The sequence below is a fragment of the Mustela lutreola genome, chromosome 3 (assembly GCF_030435805.1).
Source record: "Mustela lutreola isolate mMusLut2 chromosome 3, mMusLut2.pri, whole genome shotgun sequence".
NCBI classification, from domain to species: Eukaryota; Metazoa; Chordata; class Mammalia; order Carnivora; family Mustelidae; genus Mustela; species Mustela lutreola.
This window is the reverse complement of record NC_081292.1, coordinates 191,064,159-191,087,325: the sequence shown is the minus strand read 5'-3', so window position 1 is coordinate 191,087,325 and position 23,167 is coordinate 191,064,159. Positions and strand designations below refer to the sequence as shown.

Genomic DNA, 23,167 nt, shown 5'->3' with positions numbered 1-23,167 from the left:
AAGGAAAGGAGGGCATTTACGGGGACACCCTCCAATTCCCCCAGGAGCCAGGGAAGAGGGTCCGCTGGGAGCCCCTGGGCCGAGGGCGCTGGTCTCACTCTGACGGCGGCGGAGGGGGAATTCCCTGGAGCCCCGTGTGGCCGGGGCTTGGCAGGCTCCGCCAGCGGCCACTGCTGCGGTCCCCGCGGGACGGCGGACTGGCTGCGGCAGGAGGCGGGGCGGCCGCGCTCTCCCTTCCCGGACACTGCAGCTGGGGACACGGCGGAGCGGCCGGCGGGCGGCCGCACCGGGAGGTGGGGCGGGGGAGGGGCGGCGGGCGCGGGGAGGCGGGGCCGGCGCGGGGAGGCGGGGCCAGGGCCGGGGCGGGGCGGGGCGGCGGCTTGGAGAGCCCAGGCCAGGGCGGCGCTCAGACTGGGCCGGGTGCTCGGGCTGCGCGGGCTCTCGGCGGCCGCGGGGCAGCAGCAGCATCCTCCTCCTCCTCCTCGCTTCCTTTTCTTTCCTTCCGCTTCTTTCGGTTATCCTCCTCCTTTTCCTCCTTCCCCTGCCCCGTCTCCCTTTCTTCTCCGGAGGGCACCGTCCTCAGGTCCGTGAGCGCAGGCAGCCGCTCCCGTGGGTGCATCCAGACCAGGTAAGAGAGCCGTCCCCGCCTCTGGTTCTGTATAGGGCGCCTTTCCTTTCTCCGCTTGGCTCTCTGCTTGGAGGGAGCCTCAGCCAGGAAAGGGGTGGGCATGGGGAGGGCGCGGTCTCGTTCCCTCTGCCTTGGAAGCAGGCACAGGTTGGCCGGCTCTCCCGCCTCCCACCTGGCGGCAGCTGCAGGCCCGGCCTCTCCAGGTGTCCCCACGGAGCAGGGGAATTGGTGCTGCCGCTACCTGGGCTCTCGATTTGTAGAAGCGTGTATGACCTGGTTAGGTACCACTTTGTAACCCCGGGAACTTAGGATATCCATAGTGAGAGCTAACAGTACCTGAGCTGTAGAAAGACGAGGAGTGGGTTATACAAAGATAATGGGGGGAAAAGAATTCGAGGTGGAGGGGTGTGTGTGTGTGTGTGTGTGTGTGTGTCCATCTAGCTGCAGAGAACTGCACACTGACGGAGGAGTGAGTAAAGAAAGCCTTGTCAATTTGAAAGCATTTCCTTGTAGTTCTTCCAGAAACAGCTGGAAGAAGAAGATTGATAAATATAATTTTAGGAAAATGAAAAACCAGTGTCTGCTCGTGTTGGAGGGTGGGACACGAAAAAATGTCTGGATGAGCTTGAAGCTCCACACGGTCTGTTCAAGCGATGGGGGTGAGAAACCTGCACCTACCGTCCATCTATTCTTTTTCTTTTTTAAGGCTTTTGGGGCCCTCATTGCCGAGTTTCATCGTTCCCCAACCTAGTCTTTTGTTTAAGGATGGAAATTTCAAGGAGGCGTGTATGAAAGGAGCCCGGAGTGGGGTGGTGTTGTGTTTGTGTGTGTGTAGGGGAGGGGAGGGGGGAGTAAAGCAGATGGGGTCAGAATAAAAAGCATCTTTGAAAACTGGAATTGATGTTACACTGCCTGGTGTCAGGACTTCAGGATTTTTGTCAGGAAATAAAAAGCTTTCATTAGCAACAAGCCCGTTTCTAACAATCGCTGTGTGCCATCTGCTGTAAGCCCTTAGCATAATGCTTCCAGGGTATAGACATTTAAAACTGACACAATGCATGCACATACAAACTCACGCACATGGGTGCACTTGGACACATCGCACACACGCATGCACATATAATACATTATATATGTAATATTACGAAAGGGAGTAACTACTTAAAAGACAAATTCTTTTAAATTTATCTTTGAGGGTTTGGGGATTATGGTATGAATAAAATCCGTAGTGCAAAACAAGAAAAAGATATTGTTGGGTGATACATAATTTTGAAGGTGAGACTGAAGGATTAATGGATGTTGGCAAGGCACTAACTCAAATGTTAAAGGTATAATTTACTTAAAAATGATTGATCCAGGAGAGGAAATGACTGCAAACTGAAATTGAGGCTTGCAGCCGCAGTGAGGCGATGGAGAACAAAGCCTTTTATGTGAGCCACATTATGCAAAATGTCCCATGCTTGAGCTTCAGGTACCAGCCCAGTATAAAGCATAGCTCTGTCACCCTGTCATTTTACTGTGGGTGATTATATTTTTTTTGGCAATGAAAATAGATTAAATAAATAAAAGTCCTTTAGGTCGCCCAGGAGGAAGATTACAGCCTTTCACTTGAATGTGACACAAAACACCCATTTAACTGGGCAATAGGGGTATTTTGGTAGAAATTTTTATGGATTTGTAAATCCCCAGTGTTTCAATCAGCCCTCTCCCCTTTATGCACAAAAAGCATCCTCCCTCCAAGAAAAGGTAAAGGGCATTTTTTTTCTTTCAATAAAGAATATTAATTTGTGTGAATATTTGAACATTGACTTTCTGGTAATGTTATTACCAGAAATGATAACCTATGTATTCATAGGTTTACATCTGTATCATGATTTGCTTGTTACCAGAGCTATTGTGCCTTTAAGATCATCGGTACATGCTGCTTATCTCTTCATGATTTGTTTAACTTTAATTTGTAACATTTTCTATAATACTATTTAATTTTAAAAAGTCTTAAAAAATTTTACATGTAAGTAGAAAATTGTCTAAAATATGTACATCTAGAGATCTAAGCCATTTAAAAATTAAGCTTCCTTTAAAAAATTTTCTGATTACTTTAGTTTTCATTTTCTTTGTTTCTCTCCTCTCTTATTAACCCCCCCCCCCCACGTCAAATAATCTGTTTCTTTCTGGCTGTCTGTGCTGCTTTAAGCTTCTAGTTGTGTCTAGACTACCAACAGCAGGGATAGTTGTCTCAGTTTTGAATGTAGGACTTGTTCATTCTCTGCAGCAGCTCTCTCTCAGGATGACTTGTTTACAGCACCTTCTCAGGGAGGAGAAAGAGAAAGAATGTGCTGAGAGAGCATGACCCAGTGAAACTGGCACAGCCATTACCTCATCATAGTAGCTACTTCAGATTCATTGAGAGAGCAGACATCCTCTCAGTGGAAACCAAACACCGGGAGCACACCCATCTCTAGGCAGAAGCCCTTTTCTTCCCATAGCAGCCTCTACTAATTTTGCTTTGCTGAGGTTAAAGGGGTATTTTCTCTTTTAAGTATTTCTTTTCAGGGATCTTGAACTTGGACAAAAATATGCAGCCAGAAATGAAACTTGGCACAGAATCTAAGCCTGAAGGAACTATTTCATTCCTTTACCACTTTTGGCTTAAGTTGATTTGCAAATTTTCTAAACATCAGAAGGGAGAAGGAAGAAAAATATTTGTTACTGTATTTTTGCATGTTTTCTTATGACACACGTATTTTGTGTTGAATTTTATTAGCAACTGGATAATAGGCTGGACTGCTGTGCTTTTGAGAACTATAGTTTTACTGTTGGGTTTGAGGATTAAATAGTTACTATGTTTGTTGAGATGTATACATAACAGTGCATGCATCCCTAAATTATTCATCAACATCCTTAGGAGACAGACCATATGAAACCAATGTGGGGATTTTAGTATTCAAGTTGATTATTCTGATTAATGAAGTATTTTCAGTTCTTAATTTCCTTATGACAGATTAAGATAAAGAATCTGAAATAGCAGTTAAAGTAGCTGAGAACACTACCCTTAGGTCAATACTGTACTCCTTAATGCTAACAGTAGTCATTAGGTAAGTCATTACTAGATGCATGAACCAAAAAATAACATTCTGAAACGGTCATAAGCTCTTTTGTCTCTGATTCATGAGTTAAAGATGCTATTAAGCTCTTTGAATCCTGCCTGATATATCTTTTAGATATTTCAGTTCTTTTTGTTACTTTAATTCTCTCTATGCCTTTATTATTGTCATTGTCTTCATCTACTCATTCTGCATCTCTTATATGGGCAGTATTTTGAACATTTCACCAATTTTCCCCTCCCTTTACACCATGTATCTCACATCTGAGTGTTAGACTTCTCTATTACTATTACTAGTATTCTTTAATAGTATTACTCTCAGTGTACAAATGAGCTTTTAGGAGAACATTTATTCCTATTTGTTACTCACCTCTATGTCACCTATTCGAAATATCATACTGGAGGCTATGTAATGAGATTCCAAAAAAATAGAAAACATGGTCTTTGGCTTTAAGAAATTTACAAATAAATAAAGTTAGAAGGATTTATTTCCTCTGTAAGAGGTGACATTCAATTGAGTATTAGTTGTATTACAGATATGACACATAGAGCAAGGGACTGTATTTGAACGGAGGTGATGTCCCAACATCTTAAAGACAAGCTGTTATGCATCAGTTATATAAATGCTCTAATGTATACCTACGTCTTTATTCCATATATATTTATATATTTTTAATTAGGGAATGATAAGATATAATTCTTTGTGTGTGTGTATGTGTATACACACATATACAATACAAATACTAACAGCCCTCAATACTTCCATCAGTCAGCTATAGAAAGTCATGTCTTTAAATGCTCTATAGGGGCACCTGGGTGGCTCAGTGGGTTAAAGCCTCTGCTTTTGGCTCAGGTCATGATCCCAGGGATCTGGGATCGAGCCCCGCATTGGGCTCTCTGCTCAGCAGGGAACCTGCTTCCCCTCCTCTCTCTCTGCCTGCCTCTCTGCCTACTTGTGATCTCTCTCTGTCAAATAAATAAATAAAATCTTTAAAAAAAAAAATAAATGCTCTATAGCACATGAAGATTCAAATTCATAGTTTTCTGAGAAGAAACTTTGGGCATTTTCAAGGAATTATCAGCCTCAGGAATTTATACCAGGCCTCGAAAGCAGTTAAAGAACTATGCAGTCTGAAGTGGTAGACAAAGAACCAAAATCAAGGGGAAGGGTCTGTGGGAAGGTCTGGATGTGTGGATTGCAGTAGAAGAGTTGAAGGAAAAAGAGGCAAGTTCTCAGTTGTTAATAGTTGTGGATTCAGGATGGAGAGGAGCCTGCGTCTGCTGGAGAACTAAGAAATCTGTTTTGTTTTTCTGCCTCCTCATAATTTGTTCATATCCCTCCCTGTCATTACTTTGAACTAAGTCCATAGGTGTTTCCATGTAAAATTTGCAAAGGATGCTTATTGGAAGCAATTCTGGAATGAATCAAAAATTTTAAAACAACGCGAACACAATTAATTGACTTTTTATGGAAAACACTTTGAATCTAATCTTTGAACTTAATGTTTCCTGTTCAAGAGAAATAAGCTTTCCTTTGAGTGATAGTATTTTAACTGTGATACTTTTTACTTATACATTTTAATGAAATTCTGTGAGAATTTAGACAAAATAAAGAAGTCAGGATTTCCTTTTTCACTTGGTTAATATTTATTGTGTCCTTTGGGAAGAGTTTTAAACAGTTTGTTTTCCATTAAAACACAAGAGGTGGAAAACGTCTCTTTTTTTTCTTTTCTCTTTTTTTTGGTTTTGTTATGTTAATAAGTCTATTAGAGAAAATAATTTTACTTATAAGTTCACACAGCTTGACTTCCCCTTTATTTTATTTTATTGTATTTATTTATTTGACAGAGAGAGATCACAAGCAGGCAGAGAGGCAGCCAGAGAGAGAGGGCAGAGAGCCTGATGTGGGGCTCGATCCCAGGACTCTGGGATCATGACCTGAGCCGAAGGCAGAGGATTAACCACGGAGCCACCCAGGCGCCCCATTGACTTCCCCTTTTTTCTTTTCCTTTTTCCTTCTTTCTTCCCCCTGATGCTTTCCCCTTTCTTTTGTTCTTTCCTTTCTTTGCTCCTTCTTTTCAACTTGTGTTGGCAAAAATCATTGATCATTAGAAAATGCAAGTACTATATATATATATCTATCTTGCTGTTTTTATTGAAATTTATTTCCCATTACATCTCTATTTCTCATTTAACATGTGGTAATCTTATGCTACCTTCTCACCCTCCTCAGCACTCCATCTCTATCTTGGCTCTTTCTTTGATCTTGCCTTTTATATCCTCGAGCCTTGAATAATCTTTTCTTTGTATACCAGTCTTCGGTCATGTTTCCTTCCTTTAGGAGGCCTTTCTGGATCAGGAAGAAAAGTTACTACCTTGTTTCTTCCCATGATTTGAACCAAGTTTACTCAGGTTCCCTTATCTTAAACGTACATGCTCATCCCAACTGTGTCCTCACCAGCCTTCTTTAAATTAATTTCTTTAAAAATCTGCAGGTAAAAATGGTACATCTATATGATTAACTATTTCCAAAATGAAAAATTTAGTTAAACAACTGCATTTTTTTTGTTTTTAAAGATTTTATTTATTTGACAGACAGAGATCACAAGTAGACAGAGAGGCAGGCAGAGAGAAGGGGTGGGGAAGCAGGGTCCCTGCTGAGCAGAGAGCCCAATCTGGGGCTCGATCCCATGACCCTGAGATCATGACCTGAGCCTAAGGCAGAGGCTTTAACCTACTGAGCCACCAGGCGCCCCTAACCAACTGCTTTTTTGTCAGTTTTCTCACCCGACACCAAGTGAAATGGTTCAGCTATTTTTATAAATTAAACTGACTAGTGAAGTCATTATGATCAGTCAATCCATTGTCTTCATTTTATGCTAGTTAACTAACTCTGCAGATGTACTAATATTTTGAGTACCAGCGAGTCAATGACCAATCAGAAAATACTGAACTAAATTGTTTTATATAAAATATTTCTAATTACATTGCTCTGAACAACATCATTATTAGCCATCTTGAATCCATTTCAAAATGATTTTAAAATATAGTACTTGAATATCCATGAACACATTTCATCATTTTACTGTCTAGGTTTATTACATTTAAAGCAAACTCATAAGTAAATACACACATTCTATTAATTTGAAGTCAACCAATCATGCCAGTATCAACCTTATACATTATTTTATCTAAGTGTTTATGGCTTTATAGTTGGCTGCATTTTATTGTTGTAACAGTGTTAACAGTACTGTGTTGTATTGTTAATGGACAACAGTGTAATTCTATAATGAATTGATATGAAAAAAAAAGTTCTCAATTTTATTGTCTAGAAAGAATGATGCAGCATCACTTTCACTGACATTAAAGCAATTAAATAATGCTCAGCTTTGAGGTTTTATTATTTTATTTGAGCATCATGCCTCTCAAAATTGTAATTTAGTCTTTCTGTAAGTGATGCATGTTTCTGGCAGAACAATATTTTAAACAATATGCTGCTTACTTTTTGTTAGTGTTTATATGAGATACCATATTCCTTTGGCCCATTTTAAAAACAAGTATGAAAGTTTAAGGATTCAGTTATGCATTCTTTTATGTTAGTGTTATTGAGTATAGCTAAGACAGGATCTCATTCATTAATTTACTGCATATACATATTTGTTTGAAAAAGTTTGCACTCTGAAGCATACAATTTCTTTCTTCTGTGGACAGTAAGTAATATGGAGTCCTAGTACATGTAGCAACTTATGATCACATGGAATTTGTTTGCCTTGTGTTTCACAAAGTTAGCTTATGGTATTTGTGTGTGTGTGTGTATGATAATCTTCTAAGATAGCCTTTTATAAGCACACCTTTTTCAAAGTTGAAATAAATTATTTTACAATCATTTGACTTAGAGAAAATTAAAAACTGTCCTATGATGTTCCACATAAGAACATTTGGTATTAAATACAATTTTATAAGAAAAAAATTGTTATGGGGGCACCTGGGTGGCTCAGTCAGTTAAGTGTCTGCCTTCAGCTCCCGTCATGATCTCAGGATCCTGGGATGGAACCCTGCATCCAGGCTCCCTGATCAGTGGGGACCCTGCCTCTCCCTCTCCTGCCTTTCAGCTTCCCTGCTCCCCTAACCCGCCTCTCTACCCCTCTCTCTCAAATAAATAAATAAAATCTAAAAAAAAAAAAAAAAGAAAAAGAAAGAAAAACAATGTTATGGGTGTTGATTAATAAAATCAGAATTATGAATTTTGGCCTGTTGGTGTACTTTTCTTTTTAGAGATATAGTCCAGATTCCATTGTCCATTACTGAAATCAAGTAGTAAAACTAAATATTGGGCTCAAAATAAAAACACTTCTATTTTGATCAAAATGTCCTAAATTGAAATATTGGGTACTTATATTTATCTTTTAAAAGGGAGGGTGACACTACTTTTGCATGCAAGATGCTGTTTATCTTCATTGAAACAGCAGAAGCTAGAGTTGATAGAACTTCAGAAATTTTACTGCCAAGAAAGTATTAAGAAAGCACTAAGCATCCTACTGAAAGCCAAATCTCTTCTAAAACAATAAAGTCAGTGTGGTCTAGGGCTTATTTAAATGGGCTTTGGCCATTGTGTCTCTAACTAAAGCTTGCCTCATTCACAGATTACATGATGGAAGTTATTATAGACTACTGAGTGGCCTTTGGTAAAATTGAGGTTTTGTGGTGCTTTTTGTTTTTTGTTTTGTTTTCTTTTTCAAAGTTCTTTCCTATTTCAGATTCAGTCACCAGTTCCATGACTTCCATTCCTTTTGTTTTGAATAGGACCTGAGGGTGGTCACTATCAAAATTAGAATTTAAGAAAGCTGCACAATCCTGGACAGTCTCACTGCCTTATTTCAGCCCCTTCTTAAAGACTACGGGAGGGTTTGTGATAAGAATCCAAAGTTTTTCATTACAAAGCTGATATTGTAAATGAGTGAACAGATTTTTGATTTTTAATAAAATCTTTCCTTGTGTTTCTAATATATTTATAGTCTATATAAACAGAGTAGCTCTTTGTAACCCTATTAGTTAGTGCCATAGAAGGATTATGTGCTTATATAGCTGGAAACATGAAATGTCATTAATTGTATTCTTTACTTTGATGCCTCTGCCCCATTGCAGAAGACACGTTTGTTATTGCTAATTATATATGAATTAGATGATGTTTGAAGGGAAAGAGGGACTGTCAAGAGCAAATGGTGTGAACCCTTGAAGCACGTATAGATAAATCAGTATGGGGAGCTGTAAAGTGGCTTATCCAGGGTCCTGAGAAGGGGAGTTGGCTAAGACTCCGTCATTCAGAGCTCCAGCTCCCTACTTGCTGAGGCTGCCAGTGCTGTACTGTTCCACTCGGACTCTCCATTTCCAGTTCTGATCATATTGTCATTTTCTGAGCTGAGGGGTTAGGTGACCTGGCAGTCATCCCTGCCCAACCTTGTGACTCCACTGTGACTTTTCCACGGACACAAAAGAGGGAGGGACCTGGAATGCTAAGGCCATTCCAACCAGCTACATGCCAGCTACACTTCTGAAAATGGTGAGACTAAACCGATCCAGGAAAATGCTGACAGGGCTCCTGCCCAGGGCCATTCCTGCGGTTTGGATCTCTTAAAACAGAAGTTTAAATTCTCTGGGGATGTGTGCTCAGACTCAAGGTACTTGGAAAGCCAAAGAGATTTTCTCAGAGCTTGAACTATCCATGCTGATGCCTCCAGATTGCTGGAGATTGTATTTAAACTTGGCTCTATGTACGAGGGGAATCCAACAAAAATAGCCCGATTGAAACTTTTTTCTGACCTCTTGCAACATGAAATTTTCTCAAAAATAGCTTTCCCTTTGTGTTTCCCCAGCTTTAATATTTTTAGCTGAGAGGAAGTGAGCTAGAAAGGCTGTGGGCCTCTTATTTCTTTCTTGTATGTCTTCCTGTTTCTCGGTCTCCAGTGCTCCTTCCCTCTTATTTTTCACTTCTTCCAAGGAGACAGCAAATTACAGGAGAATTAGGTGTTGCTATGGTTACCGTGTTCAGTAGAGCTTCACCTGCACCCACGCTGCTTAGGCATTCTAGAGTCTTAAGTTGACAAATATTTGAAAGGCATGAAAAGCATCTTGGAGGAAAGAAATTAAGCAGAAACCATGCTTAAATATTTAAAGAGAAACATATTCCTAGTCACTGAAAACTGAAACGATATCACTACCTAGGGAGTGAAGGAATTCTGTTACCCTTCTGTTAGAGAATGTTAGTATGTCCTGTTTCTCTCGTGAGCATGTTCATCCACTTGTCAGAATCGGAGCAACTGTTTTATCACTGAGTGGATGTAAGAGGATTTCTTAAAATATTTTCCATGCACATTTGCAAAAGACTGGGTTGTACATATTGTCTTCCTCTAAAGTATTTTTATTTTGAGCCATAAATACAGAAAAAATCATCTTAACTGCACACCAGGAATCTACACTTTATGAAGGCAAATTTTAAAAAATAAGATAGTCTATGCTCTTCTTAGTTGTGGTTTACTGAATATGATAATCTGAAATTATACAAGCCCTCTAAGAAATTAAAATAATACCTTTTCTTCCTTGGGAAAGATTCACTCTTTCTTCCACTTAAATATCAGGCTGGTGAGCCGTAAGTATTTCTAGTATCATGGCCCATAAATCATTCATTTATTTATTTAACAGACAGTTATTGGATCTCTAATATTGCAGCAGGAATTTTTCTGAATGTGTAGGGTATTAGACCTGCCGTACAAATTCCCACCCTCATGGAGTCTAATAACGGGAGACCGAAACTAACAAATGAATAAATGAATGAACGTTTGAAATATGAAGAATTGCTATAAGGAAGAAGAAACAAAAAGATACAGTAGAGGTTATTTGAGATGAGATAGGCTGCCTTTGGAGACTCAAGTAATGAGAAATAGGAGCCATAGAAATATGGGGAAGAGGAGGGGCAGCAAGAATTTTCAAAACATGGAAAGAGCATTAAAAAAAAAAGCCTTGAAGCCGGAAGAAGCCTGGCATATTGGAGAAACAAATATAAGGCCAGTGGCACTGGAGTCTAACAACCAGGATAAAGGGCTGTAGGAGAGGAGAGCAGCAGAAAGCAAGTACCGGGCCACCCAGATCCTCTGGACCAGGATTAGGGTTTTTTTTTAAGATTTTATTTATTTATTTGACAGAGAGAAATCACAAGTAGGCAGAGAGGCAGGCAGAGAGAGAAGGAAGCAGGCTCCCTGTGGAGCAGAAAGCCTGATGTGGGGCTTGATCCCAGGACCCTGGGATCATGACCTGAGCCAAAGGCAGAGGCTTTAACCCACTGAGCCACCCAGGTGCCCCAGGATTAGGGGTTTTTGACTTTTACTGGACGTGCGGTGCATCTTAATTTTAAAGGTGGTAGAAGCGAACTTCTTCGAGAATCTCATAAAAGCTTTCAAAAAGTAATTATATTTTCTAAATCCCTATAGGCATATCTGTATCTTACTCACTAATGTGTTAAATCACAAGAGAAAAATGATTTAGAAAGTCAGAAATCAATGGTGGGGATAAAATTAGACTTATGTTAACCTGATCTCATATAGGGCTCTAAACAGAGGTACCCCAAACTGGGTCATTATCTTAATATACTGGGAAATTACATGTATAAGTAATTTTAACCTCCTGTAGCCTTTTTTTGTACCCAAAAGTAACCTTTAAAAAGCAAACCTGGACAAAAAATTACAGATACATATTTGAGAAACGCAGTCACAAAAATCATTCCAGTTTTAATATGGTTGTGTTCTTTGGCTATTTCCCCAAGCAGCTTTATTGGTAAACAAGCAATGACCAACAGGGTACCGAAATTCATAAATAAATTAAATAGTAGAGTAACACGTATTTTGCTTCATGGAGACAGTGGTTTGAATCTCTTGAGAATTTAGTAAGTGAGATGATCAAATTTCACAATGATCTTGGATCCCCCATGAGATTAATGACCCTGCAATATTGCTTATACTAAAACACTTAATGTACTTGTCAGATATTTGTAGACCCAGTGCAATGATCTATTGAATTTAGCATTAAACACAGTTTGCCAGACATTTGATCGATTTTATTTCTGGCATGCTTTAAGGCTGTTTACTTTTTCCTAGGTATTCCTCAATAGAAAACAGAACTATTAATTTTTTAAAATTCCTTCATGTAATGTCATTTACAGGACATTCAATATGTCACAAAATGTAGGAGAAATTAGTACTTTTTTTAGAGTAAGAATTGAATCAATGCTGTTTTTTTTTGTTCTTTCCTTGACTCCCTTTTGTTTTGTTCTTAGGATTAATTAAATCATAATGTAAATTACTTTAATCTGGAACCCTATGGTAGCGTGGTATACCTATTTCCCAGACTTGCAGGGACTCAGGTTAAATATTAAAAGTATGAATACCAGACTGAGAAATGATTCCAGTATATATGAAACTAAATAGTGGTCTTAGAATTTTATTCAAATGTGGGCTTTTTAATATTGAGATACCACTAACAAATAAAAAGGAAAATGTTATTTTAAAGGGTTGATGATCAGACTTTAAAAAGAAACAGTAATTTTCTTCTAAATGTACGACCATGCATATGCTACCGAGTATAAAATATATAGCATATTGCTCTCCTCTAATTGACATTGACTAGAGATACAAGACATCAAACTAAAAAAGAATATAATGCACAATAAGATCAGTGGTAAAGAATAGTATGGCCTATAAATGCTATGCAAATTCAGAGGGGGGAGATACAGCACCATATGTAGAAGCTAAAGATTTCATGTGGGAAGCCAGAATGTGGAGTGGGGCTGCATAAGTGGCTGGGTTTGGAAAAGTGCCCAGGTAGGACGGTAGTAAAAGCAAAAGCACTGAGATGACAGTAAACCCGATTGCTTGCAATGAGGGACTGCTTTTGGAGAAGAGTGGGATTAGAAGGTAGTCTTGGATTTGTAGAGGTCCTTCAACACTGGGTTTAGTAGGAGTTTTGGTTTTATCATAAGACTATTGGAGGAAGGGTGAGGGCTTCTGACCTGGGGAGAGGTAGGTGGAATGTGATATCCCAAGATTAAGAAGACACATTTGAGAGAGTACAGTGGCAGGTTTAGAATTTCTACATACGGCATAGCATAGGGACACTGACCTACTTAGAATGTGAGACTAAGCGATTTGTTTGGGAGCTATGGTTTCAGACATTTTCATGAACCATTGAGAAAATATCAATACCAGTGGATGGAAGTAGACGATCCTGATAGGGATGGAGTGAGGAATTCTAGCCCTATGACATCTTCCAGAAGATAGGTTTGAGGAAGCCAAAAGAGTTAGAAGCTGTGTAGAACTGTAGTTAGTAATATGAGCTTCTATTGGGATTATGTCATGTGCATGTAGAATATATATTTTTGAAAGGACGATGGTTTTGGAAAAATGAAGAAATAAGGACAAATTTCAATACAGTTCTTCTGATTTCTAGGCTATATTGGACATGGACTGCATGACTTCACAAATGAACGTAGTAAACCATTATTAAAAATCAAGGACACGTGTATTGAAAATCAAGGAAATATCTAAGTAAACACAGATTTCTTTCCGAACAGTTTTAAACATCCAGAAACATTTTTTGCTACTTATTTCTGATTTTAAATATTTGCATTCTAAAAATGTTTAATATCTTTATAACTATTATCATATGGTAGGGGTTAGCAAGCTATTCCATAAAACACCAAATAGAAAACCTTTAGGTTCTGTAGGTCACTTTTGTGCAGTTACTCAACTCTGTTGTGGTAGCAAGAAAAGGCGCATAAATAATATGTGACCAGGTGCCTGGGAAGCTCAGTGGGTTAAGCCGCTGCCTTCGGCTCAGGTCATGATCTCAGGGTCCTGGGATCGAGTCCCGCGCAGGCTCTCTGCTCGGCAGGGAGCCTGCTTCCTCCTCTCTCTCTCTGCCTGCCTCTCTGCCTACTTGTAATCTCTCTCTGTCAAATAAATAAATAAAATCTTTAAAAAAAAAATAGGGGCGCCTGGGTGGCTCAGTGGGTTAAGCCGCTGCCTTCAGCTCAGGTCGTGATCTTAGGGTCCTGGGATCGAGTCCCGCATCGGGCTCTCTGCTCAGCAGGGAGCCTGCTTCCCTCTCTCTCTTTCTGCTTGTGATTTCTCTCTGTCAAATAAATAAATAAAATCTTAAAATAAATAAATAAATAAATAAATAATATGTGACCAAATGGGTATTAAAGTGTTCTAATTAAACTTTATTTGCAAGTAAAGGTGATAGCCCCGTTTGACCTGTGGATTGTAGGTTACCAACTCCTAGCATATATTGTCCTGTTTGAACATGAATCTAGAAAATGTCTTTGAAATTAGGCAATCATACTTGTAAGAGGTCACAAATACATAAAAACTATCTAAGGACAATAGTTGCATATTTCCCATGGAAAGAGTTTTTAGTTTTGTCTCAAGTCAGAACATAGTAGAACCTGTAGTCCTAAACCACTGGATTAGTTTCACCATAGGCCCACGAGTTGTGCTTACATTGGTTTTTTTTTTGTTTTTTTTTTTTGGCCTCTAGTAAACTCAGAATAAAATTGTGTGCCTTTCCAATAACTCTTAGGAACTAATACATTTCACATACTAACTCTTCAGTGATTTATTTTCTTACTAATAATTTCTTTTTGCCTTTATCTTTTGAATCCTTTTTTAGAACATGATCAGGTGTAAATAAGGCTACTATTTATATTTTCATGAGAGAGCCACTTTTTTTTTTAATTTTTTTTTTATTTATTTGACAGAGAGAGAGAGAGAGAGAGATCACAAGTAGGCAGAGAGGCTGGCAGAGAGAGAGGGGGAAACAGGTTACCTGCTGAGCAGAGAGCCCGATGGGGGCCTCAATCCCAGGACCCTGAGACCACGACCTGAGCCGAAGGCAGAGGCTCAACCCACTGAGCCACTCAGGTGCCCCCCTCTTTTTTAAGATTTTATTTATTCATTAGAGAGAGAGAGAGAGCGCGCACTGGTAGGGGGAGAGGTAGAGGGGAGAGAGAAACATACATTCCCCCACTGAGCAAGGAGCCTGACGTGGGACTCGATCCCAGGACTCTGGGATTATGACCTGAGCCAAAGGGCGATGCTTCACCGTCTGAGCCACCCAGATGCCTCAAGACAGCCACTTTTAATTAAATATGTCCATACTATTCTTAGTTTCCAGAAGTGAAGGTTAATTGCTATTAAATTAAGACAGATGGCATTACTCTTGTTATTCAGTTTCCATAACTGAAATCATTTTCTCACACATAAACTAACTTTTGTGTGAATATGATATCAGAGGACATTTATTAAATCAATTACCCTCACAATTAAATTTTTAAAAATGGGATGGTTTGTTGTTTCTGAACCTTTTACTGTGTCTTTGGTCACAAATGCCTTTCAAATGATTTTTCAACCCTTAGGATTCAAGTGATCCTGGCAGGAAGCTGCTAAAACCCAAATATTTTCTCTCTTTTATGAGTGCATGACCATGGAAATACTCTGGGGATTAGAATTCAGATATTTAAATATTATTCTCTTTCTCTCCAGAATGTTGCATGAGGTTTTCCACTCCAAAGTGTAATCTGGGACTCACTGTATAAGAAACTGCAAGTTTTAGGTTTTTTGTTTTACGTGCTCTTTATGTGAAACGATACAGATGCTGATTTTAATAATAAATCTTGTTAACACACTGGAATTAAATAGTTGGGCAAATTTTGTCCCATTAAAAGAGATGTTTTTATTTGACTCTTCTAGAAGTGGTAAAATGGATAAGAGAGCTATTCATTGACCATTCCCCTGAAAAAAAAAAGTGTTATCAATTACATGCAACTTGGTAATGATTCTTAGATCTACCAAGGAGAGTGTCATAGGAAATGCCAGTGTGTACATGTACCCACACACAGGATGTATTTAACGCTGAAACAGTGTTTCAAATTTGGGATGACTATGTTATGTAATTAGTTATAATATAATCTAATTATAGAGCAAAAACTGGCCCCTTTTTGGAAAAATTTATACCAAATTTCATGAAAAATTCACTTTATGCTTAAAATGTAATTTACTGAGTTTTATTCTATCACTACTTAAATTAATAAAATTTAAAAGTTAAACACTTGAATTATACATGAATATGTACATGTATCATTATGTACTTTGACTCATCATAAAAGTTTTTCTCCATGTCTGAAGAGAGTTTTTCTCCATGTCTGAAGTAAGAGTTTTTCTCCATGTCTGAAGCAAGAGAGGATAAAATGAGAACAGAAAGTAGAATCATATGGCAATCCCTCCAGTTTTACTTTACGTTGTTATTTCTGTGAGCTGCTGTTTCATTTGTCACATACCTGATTACCTCTCTGCAACTCCATGTGATTTCCAAGGTCCACATTTATCAATACCTGTACTTCTTTGAGCAAGATGCCTAATATGGGTGTGTGTGTGTGTGTGTGTGTGTCTTTAGGATTTACAAAGAGCAATTTGTCTTAGCATAGACTCATAAAGGAAGTGCCCTTGAAAAAATCTACGGCCTTGGCTCTTGTCTCATTGTATTTAAAATGAGGATGGCTGCCAAAGATCTCTCAAAGTTTTCGTTTGGTTTTGTTTTTACATCTAAGAATCTGGAAGTCAAATTAGAGCTGAGTTTAGGACAACGATTTCTTATTTCTCAGGAACTAAAACATGGTGAACAAAGTGCCCTACATGCCACAATTACAGTTCCAAAGAAAAAGGCAACGATAGAATTACCATAAATTAGACATGTCTGTCATCTACTGGTTATATCAGCCATTCTTGAACAGCTGGAAATGAAGGAACTATAGCCCTTTTGGACATAAGTCTAAGCAGTTTACATTTAAGGTCAATGTTAAGTCATGCCATGAGTTGATACTGGGACATACAACATGAAGAGGCATGGGCATTGTTCTGAATTTATTTGGAGAAGCATGTAAATGAAAATAATGTTTTATAGGACCCTTACGTATTTTATTGATTGGTATAGTTGACACAGTAATCTTTTCACGAAGAATCAAAAACTTTCTATTATGTTGCACTTTGATTTATCTCTCTAGATCATTGTATGTAGGCTGTAAACATTTTCATAGAGTAGTTCACTTTTTAAATATCTTTGAGAAATTTAGTAATCTCATTTTTAAAATGTAGAATGTGATATTTTAGTCACTACATAATTTTTATTTGCTTTTTTATACCGTACCTACAAGGTATCCCTATTGCCAAGAAAATTATGTGGATGAAGGGAGTGGTCAACATGTTTGAATGTATGAATTGTTTTAGAGAAAGCAGCTGAGAATCCCAAAAAGCTTAACACAACTAATTTAGTACTATACCAAAAAGGAAATAATGGCTTTCTTTGGGGGAAGTCATATTTTAAGGAATCAACGCTATCCTCATCTCTTAAAAAGAAGAAAAAAAAATCCATTTGTCTAAAATCTCAATCTTCACCTTTTTTTTTTTTTTTTTTTTTTTTTTAAGATGCAGAAAGCATTATCACTCTGCACTCCTTTTGAGACCTTGGGAAAGTTATTGAGTTTCTGGGCCTCAGTTTTCTAATCACAAAATGAGGGGATAGATATAATTGTCTCCAAGACCAATTCACATCCTATGGTGAATTGAAAGGACATTGTATTCATTCCCACCTTTCACAGATAGTTTGCCATGTTAGCTAGCTATTTGTCCAGCAAAGATTTCAGTGATTGAAGTGCTGTACAGATAAGTTCTTTGGTTTTTTTTTTTTTTTGGAAAGCACAATGTCACTAAGGAAGGTTGGCATTATGAGGTACCTTTCAGACTATCCACTGTGGACACTTACTTTATATTCAGCAAATGCTTCTTAAGAACCAGTTATAAGCCCCCTACTGGAATGAGTCATGTTAGCAGTATGAAGAAGAAAACAAGACTTCATCCATACTCTCCAGGAACTTAGAGAGTAGGGGAAGACACAAAGTCCTATCTTTTGGATAACTAAACAAGCCTTAAATGAACACTTACCACATCATTAATTTACCATTTAAAAGTACTTGCAGGAGGAAACATGTACATGTTAACTTTAGTAGGAATAGGAACCATGTCATAGTATGGTAATATGTTAAAATAAATGATACAAGTAATGTGAGCTGTTGGAAAGATGAGACCAAGACAAGGATTTAGAGAAAGATGGATGTAACTTTATGCATTTGGCAGATATTTGCCCTCCTATAGCTGGTGTGCATTAAAAATTGTTTTTAAAAAAGTTATTTTACAAGAGAAAGACAATTGACATGTTTATTCCCATATATATGGTTCATGTTTTATTTCTTTGTGTAATAAGTCTTAATCCATTGCATTTATTATGAAAGGAATAGTTCTAATAACCCCTTTAGATTTCTTGTTAATTCTAGTTCTATAAATATCCTTTTAAGTTCTCTGAGAATGGCTTCTGCTTCAACATAAGCCCTTTGGAAGACAAGATGCTTGGGAAAGGATGGAAAGGAGGAGGAGGTGTGCCCAAAGGATTTATTGTACCATTTTTCAAAGCAGAGGCCAGCTGTTGTGGAATAGAATTAAAATGTAAATTATCAAAGGGAGATAATGAGAGCCATTCCTTTCAGACAATGCCCAATGCAATCAGAGTAAGAAAAGGGTTTGGGGAAATTTTCTACTAAGCACAAGTCACGGATGATATACTGAAAGGCTGGGGGGGAAGTGATTTACAAGAAACTAACTGGATACAACCCGTGGATTGTCTAGTACTCTGGGCAGTTGCATTCATTGAGGAACAGACCTTCAGTTCTGCTGGGACTGAATCCAAATCACAAGATAACTGCACAGAATTGAGGAAGTCACTACATCAGTACCGTAGGACTATAAATTGAACTACAGAGCTGGCATGAGTTGCATTTCAATTTATGTGGTTTTATGAATCAAAACAGAAGTCTTTGCATACAATGCAACAAGTCAGTGCCACAAGAGAACAAAATAGATTAAGCATGAGCTTGGTCAGAATTTTCTTTGTAAGCCAGAGGACAAAACCCATGATAGTTTTCAAATCCAAGGATTTTCACTAATAAATTTGTTTTTATTTTTTGTTCAAATGTAAGTCCTTCAGAAAAGGCTGCTCATAAATCATACAAGTATATGTCCATTCAAACTGACCTTCTAATATTTAATGTCACTGTTACTCAGACGTGATTCTGTAATGAAGAAATCAAATGTCAGAGGAAAAAATGGGAAATATATTGAATTATATTTGGGGTTTATACAAACTGTGAAAATGAGGGAGTAAAAGAAATTTAAACTCTAAGATTTGGGAGTATGGGGGCTTTATACATATTTTTTATGAAATAGTGATCAATAATGTTGTCTTTCATATGACCATAAAGTTTATATGGGTAGTGAACAATTTCTATAGTGCCCGAACAGCTAAAGATCAGATCAAAGTTAATACCTGAAATAATAAGGTGTTTGATTAACAGATTAATTACCAGTTTAAATTTTAGCACCTACCCCCCCCCCCCCCCAGTGTTTTGTGTGGATTCATGGCTCTTTTTCTATATGCACTCTTGCTGGTTGATCCGTTTCATTTTCAGAGCTTTAACAACCTCCTGTATTCTCACAGCTCTCTACTCTGTCTCCAGCTTGGGTTTCTTCTCTTGAGAGCCAGATTCATATACCCCACATGGTGGCTCCCCTTGGGTTTTATGGGCACCTGAAACTCGATATGTTCATAGTGAAACTAATTTAACATTAGTTAAATTCTTCTTAGAGTTCCTGTTATAGATAATGGGATTGTTCCAAGTCAGAAACCATAGGTCATCCTAGACTTCTAAAACTATTTCCTAGACCTCTATTTCTTTCAATTTTTTTCTCCTTTTCAACTCTACTCTCACTGAATTGGTTTTCCACCTTTCATCTATAACACAGCAATTAATTTCCCTGCCTTTCAATCTTTTCCTATTAAATTCAGTCTTTATATGAACTAGAATGATCTTTCTAAACTGTGTATCTAACTAGATGTCTCTTTAAAATACTGAATCCATTGTCTTTTCAACATCGCCTCTAAAGCCATGCAAATCTCTAAATTCCCTGTCTCTTCAATCTCATTGTCAGCCTCTCCCTGCCTGTATTTTTGGCCATCCTAGAACTGCCAAACTGTGGCAGTTCTCTACATATAACTTGCTATATTCTTTCCATTATAATTTTTTTTCCCTCCATGACTAACTGCTTTCATCTTTGAAAGCTAGATCAGTTTTTGTATTTCTCTCCCACTGGATATCTATGCTTCTTGAGGGAAGGATTGATCATACTCACCTTGTAAACCCAGAAACTAGCAGAGTGCTTGCCACATACTACACACTTAGTGATTATTTGTTGAACTAAACCATGCTGGTTTATGGTGTATTTAGCTTTTGCTACTGATTGCTTAGATTCAGTGGGTGCTTGTCTACTACACTGAGTTTCCATCCAGGGAGCTAATTTCAGTTTGGTTTCCAAAGTCATTTTATTATGCTTCTTGCTCTGTGCTTCTAATCTCTTTACCATGTACCCCCAAAGAGCACTTGTTTCATTTTTCCACCCAATCCTGGGTAAACTAAAGGCTCTGAACCTCAGTTTCTTCACCCTAGATAGTTCCTTTTCCAGAAGATTCTTCTGAGAATTAACTGTGATAGCCTTTGTGAAAATGGTGGCATGGTGTCAAGCACAGCATTGGAGCTCAATAAATATTTAGTGATTTTATTCAGAAAAAATGAAGGCTCAATGCTTTCTGAATGTTAAACATTGCTATTGGAACATAAAAATGTTTAAATGCTAATAGGAGAGAGGTGGGCTAGAATTCTCAGCTATTGAAGGAGCATGCTTGGGGTCTGACTGCACATTTGGTATGACTTTGAATTCTTTATGCTCAACAGACCTCCAAGCAAATTGCTTTAAGAATAAACCCCTGAGGGGACACCTGGGGGACTCAGTCATTAAATGTCAGCCTTGGGCTCCAGTCCTAATCCCAGGGTCCTGGGATTGAGCCCTGCGTTGGGCTCCCTGCGTGGCAGGGAGCCTGCTTCTCCCTCTCCCACTCCTCCTGCTTATGTCCCCCCTCTCTCGCTGTGTCTTTCTCTGTCAAATTAATAAATAAAATCTTAAAAAAAAAAAAGAATAAACCACTGAGGAAGAATTATTGTAACAATATCCTTTGTATAATAATTAAATATTTTATTTAAGTGACAGTGATACTAGCATTTATAAGGTCAGCAAGGATCCTAATATGCTTGAAATTTATATTGTTTTGCTCTGGTTAACTTAGTTTAATGACAATAAATGATTTACCAAATAAATTAATCATTGAAGCCAGCAAAGTAATTAGAAGTTTATCATATCTGTCTCAAGTCAGTGCAGGAAATTAGGACCTCCTACTTTAAGTCTTTCCTGGGCACTAAAATAGTAAATTTATATGTCTATAACATTTAACATTTCTTATCTTTGCTCAGGGATTAATTATGTTCAGTCTCAATGAATAAAAAAATTAATAATTTATGCCTAAATAGCATATAGTGAATTGTTTCTGCAATACTAATTAGTATCCTGTAGTTAAAAGTCTGGGTTACATCTCTATAGGGCTGTCAGGTCAGATATGAACATATATTCCAATTAAATCTGGCTAGTCAGTATTATGCATGGTGTCAAATCTATTAGTCTAAACTTAGAAGTTGAACTATGTTGATACTTTGAATCAAGATCTTAAGTAAGGGGTGCCTGGGTGGCTCAGTGGGTTAAAGCCTCTGCCTTCGGCTCAGGCCATGATCTCAGGGTCCTGGGACTGAGCCCACATCAGGCTCTCTGCTCAGCAGGGAGCCTGCTTCCTCCTCTCTCTCACCTGCCTCTCTGCCTACTTGTGATCTCTGTCTGTCAAATAAATAAATAAAATCTTTAAAAAAAAAAAAAATCTTAAGTAAGTTTTAAGTTTTTTGTTGCAGCTTCACAAAATTACTTTAAAATTGTTAGGGGAACGTAAAAATTAAAGTATAATTCAGATCTCACTTAGTAACTTCTAGAGGGGTATGTCAGTTATTTATTTAATTTGGAATTTAATTATAATAACTGTTTTTCAAACTGAGTCATCATTGAGACTTAGCTTACTACTGAAATATCCTTTGAAGAAATGTGAAAAAACAACAACAACAACAACACTTGGTTTGTGTATTAATTTTTTTTTAATTGGGAGCAATTTTTTAAAATAGGGTTTATTTAAATTTTAAAACATTTTGTAAAATTCCACACTTTCCAAAAAATATGTGTTTGTTACATTTAAAAAAGCGTAAGTCCGTATTCTGTGGTGATGGATATATATCCAGCTTTACTTTGAAGACCTGGTTCATCATTTTAGTTTGAGTATAACATTGTTTTTGCCTGATAAGGTAGTTAGTAAATCTCCTAGGAACTATTTAATTTCAAAGTCTCTGCATTTAGAAAATAGTGTTTCTGGATCATTCAGATTTGGGTTTGTAATCTAAGAATATTTAGATTATATCTAGTCATGTAATATTTAGTTAGCTTACTTAAAAATGGCTCCCATATTTACGAAATTTTAGAAATTATCAATAAAACACAGTCCTATTTTAACACATCTGCTGAGCAATAGGGATACTAACATCATTATTGTCTTTATGCTCTCAGGACTCATATTTATAACCACATTAAAAAAGTGACTATGAAGTGCACAATGTAAGTCTGCTTAGGCAATGATGATAGCAAATATCACATGAAAATAAAGACTGTGTCATAGTCATTGTTCAGAATAGATTGACAGAGTGGTTTCACTGTTTGGGTTTCCTTAAAACCCTACAGCTATGTGGCACAGATTTTTCAGCAGAGAAATTGCAACACATTTAAAACATGTAGCCAAAAATGTGGGTGGGGCTAAGACAAAAACTGGCCTTTGGATTTCTTAAGCCAAAGCAAAAAATCACTCAGAACACAAGATCCTGCTAGGTACATCATCTGCATTAAGAGAGAAAGATGTCATTTTTTATGTAACAACTATGATGGCTTATTAAATATGATGTAGAAAATCGTGTTCTACCAGTGGAAGTAAACTTGGGAATAATAATCAGAAGCATTGGCAAACCATTCAACCACCCACATTTTCCAAGAAAATTACTCATAATTGCAATTTTGCATTGAGGTATTATTAAGCAGCATGTTTTAATAACATGTGGGTTTGAACTCAACAAGGGAACATAGCAGGCTTTTTTTTTTTTTTTTTTTTTTTTGGGTCTTCTGACCATAAAACATACTGTGAACTAAATGAAATAAAAGCCACATGTTTTTGAAAATCAAAATCTAAGTACCTGTGCTTCCTGCCTATTATAGAAAGCCATAAAAAAAAAATCAGTGTTTCATAACAAGACT

The 23,167-nt window shown here is 37.7% G+C and overlaps 1 protein-coding gene across 25 annotated transcripts in view; it reads left to right on the top strand.

Annotated features, from left to right (window-relative positions):
• The first annotated feature begins 380 nt into the window (after nt 1–380).
• The window catches only part of MAP2 (microtubule associated protein 2), a 292,390-nt gene continuing 269,603 nt past the window's right edge, over nt 381–23,167 (top strand). For 21 of the 25 annotated variants that reach the window (XM_059168192.1, XM_059168211.1, XM_059168210.1 and 18 more), the window contains exon 1: nt 381–628. The gene's annotated coding sequence lies outside the window, so the exon portion shown is untranslated. The remainder of the gene's footprint in view (nt 629–23,167) is intronic. The other 4 variants (XM_059168215.1, XM_059168214.1, XM_059168213.1 and 1 more) reach the window with 2 other exon arrangements.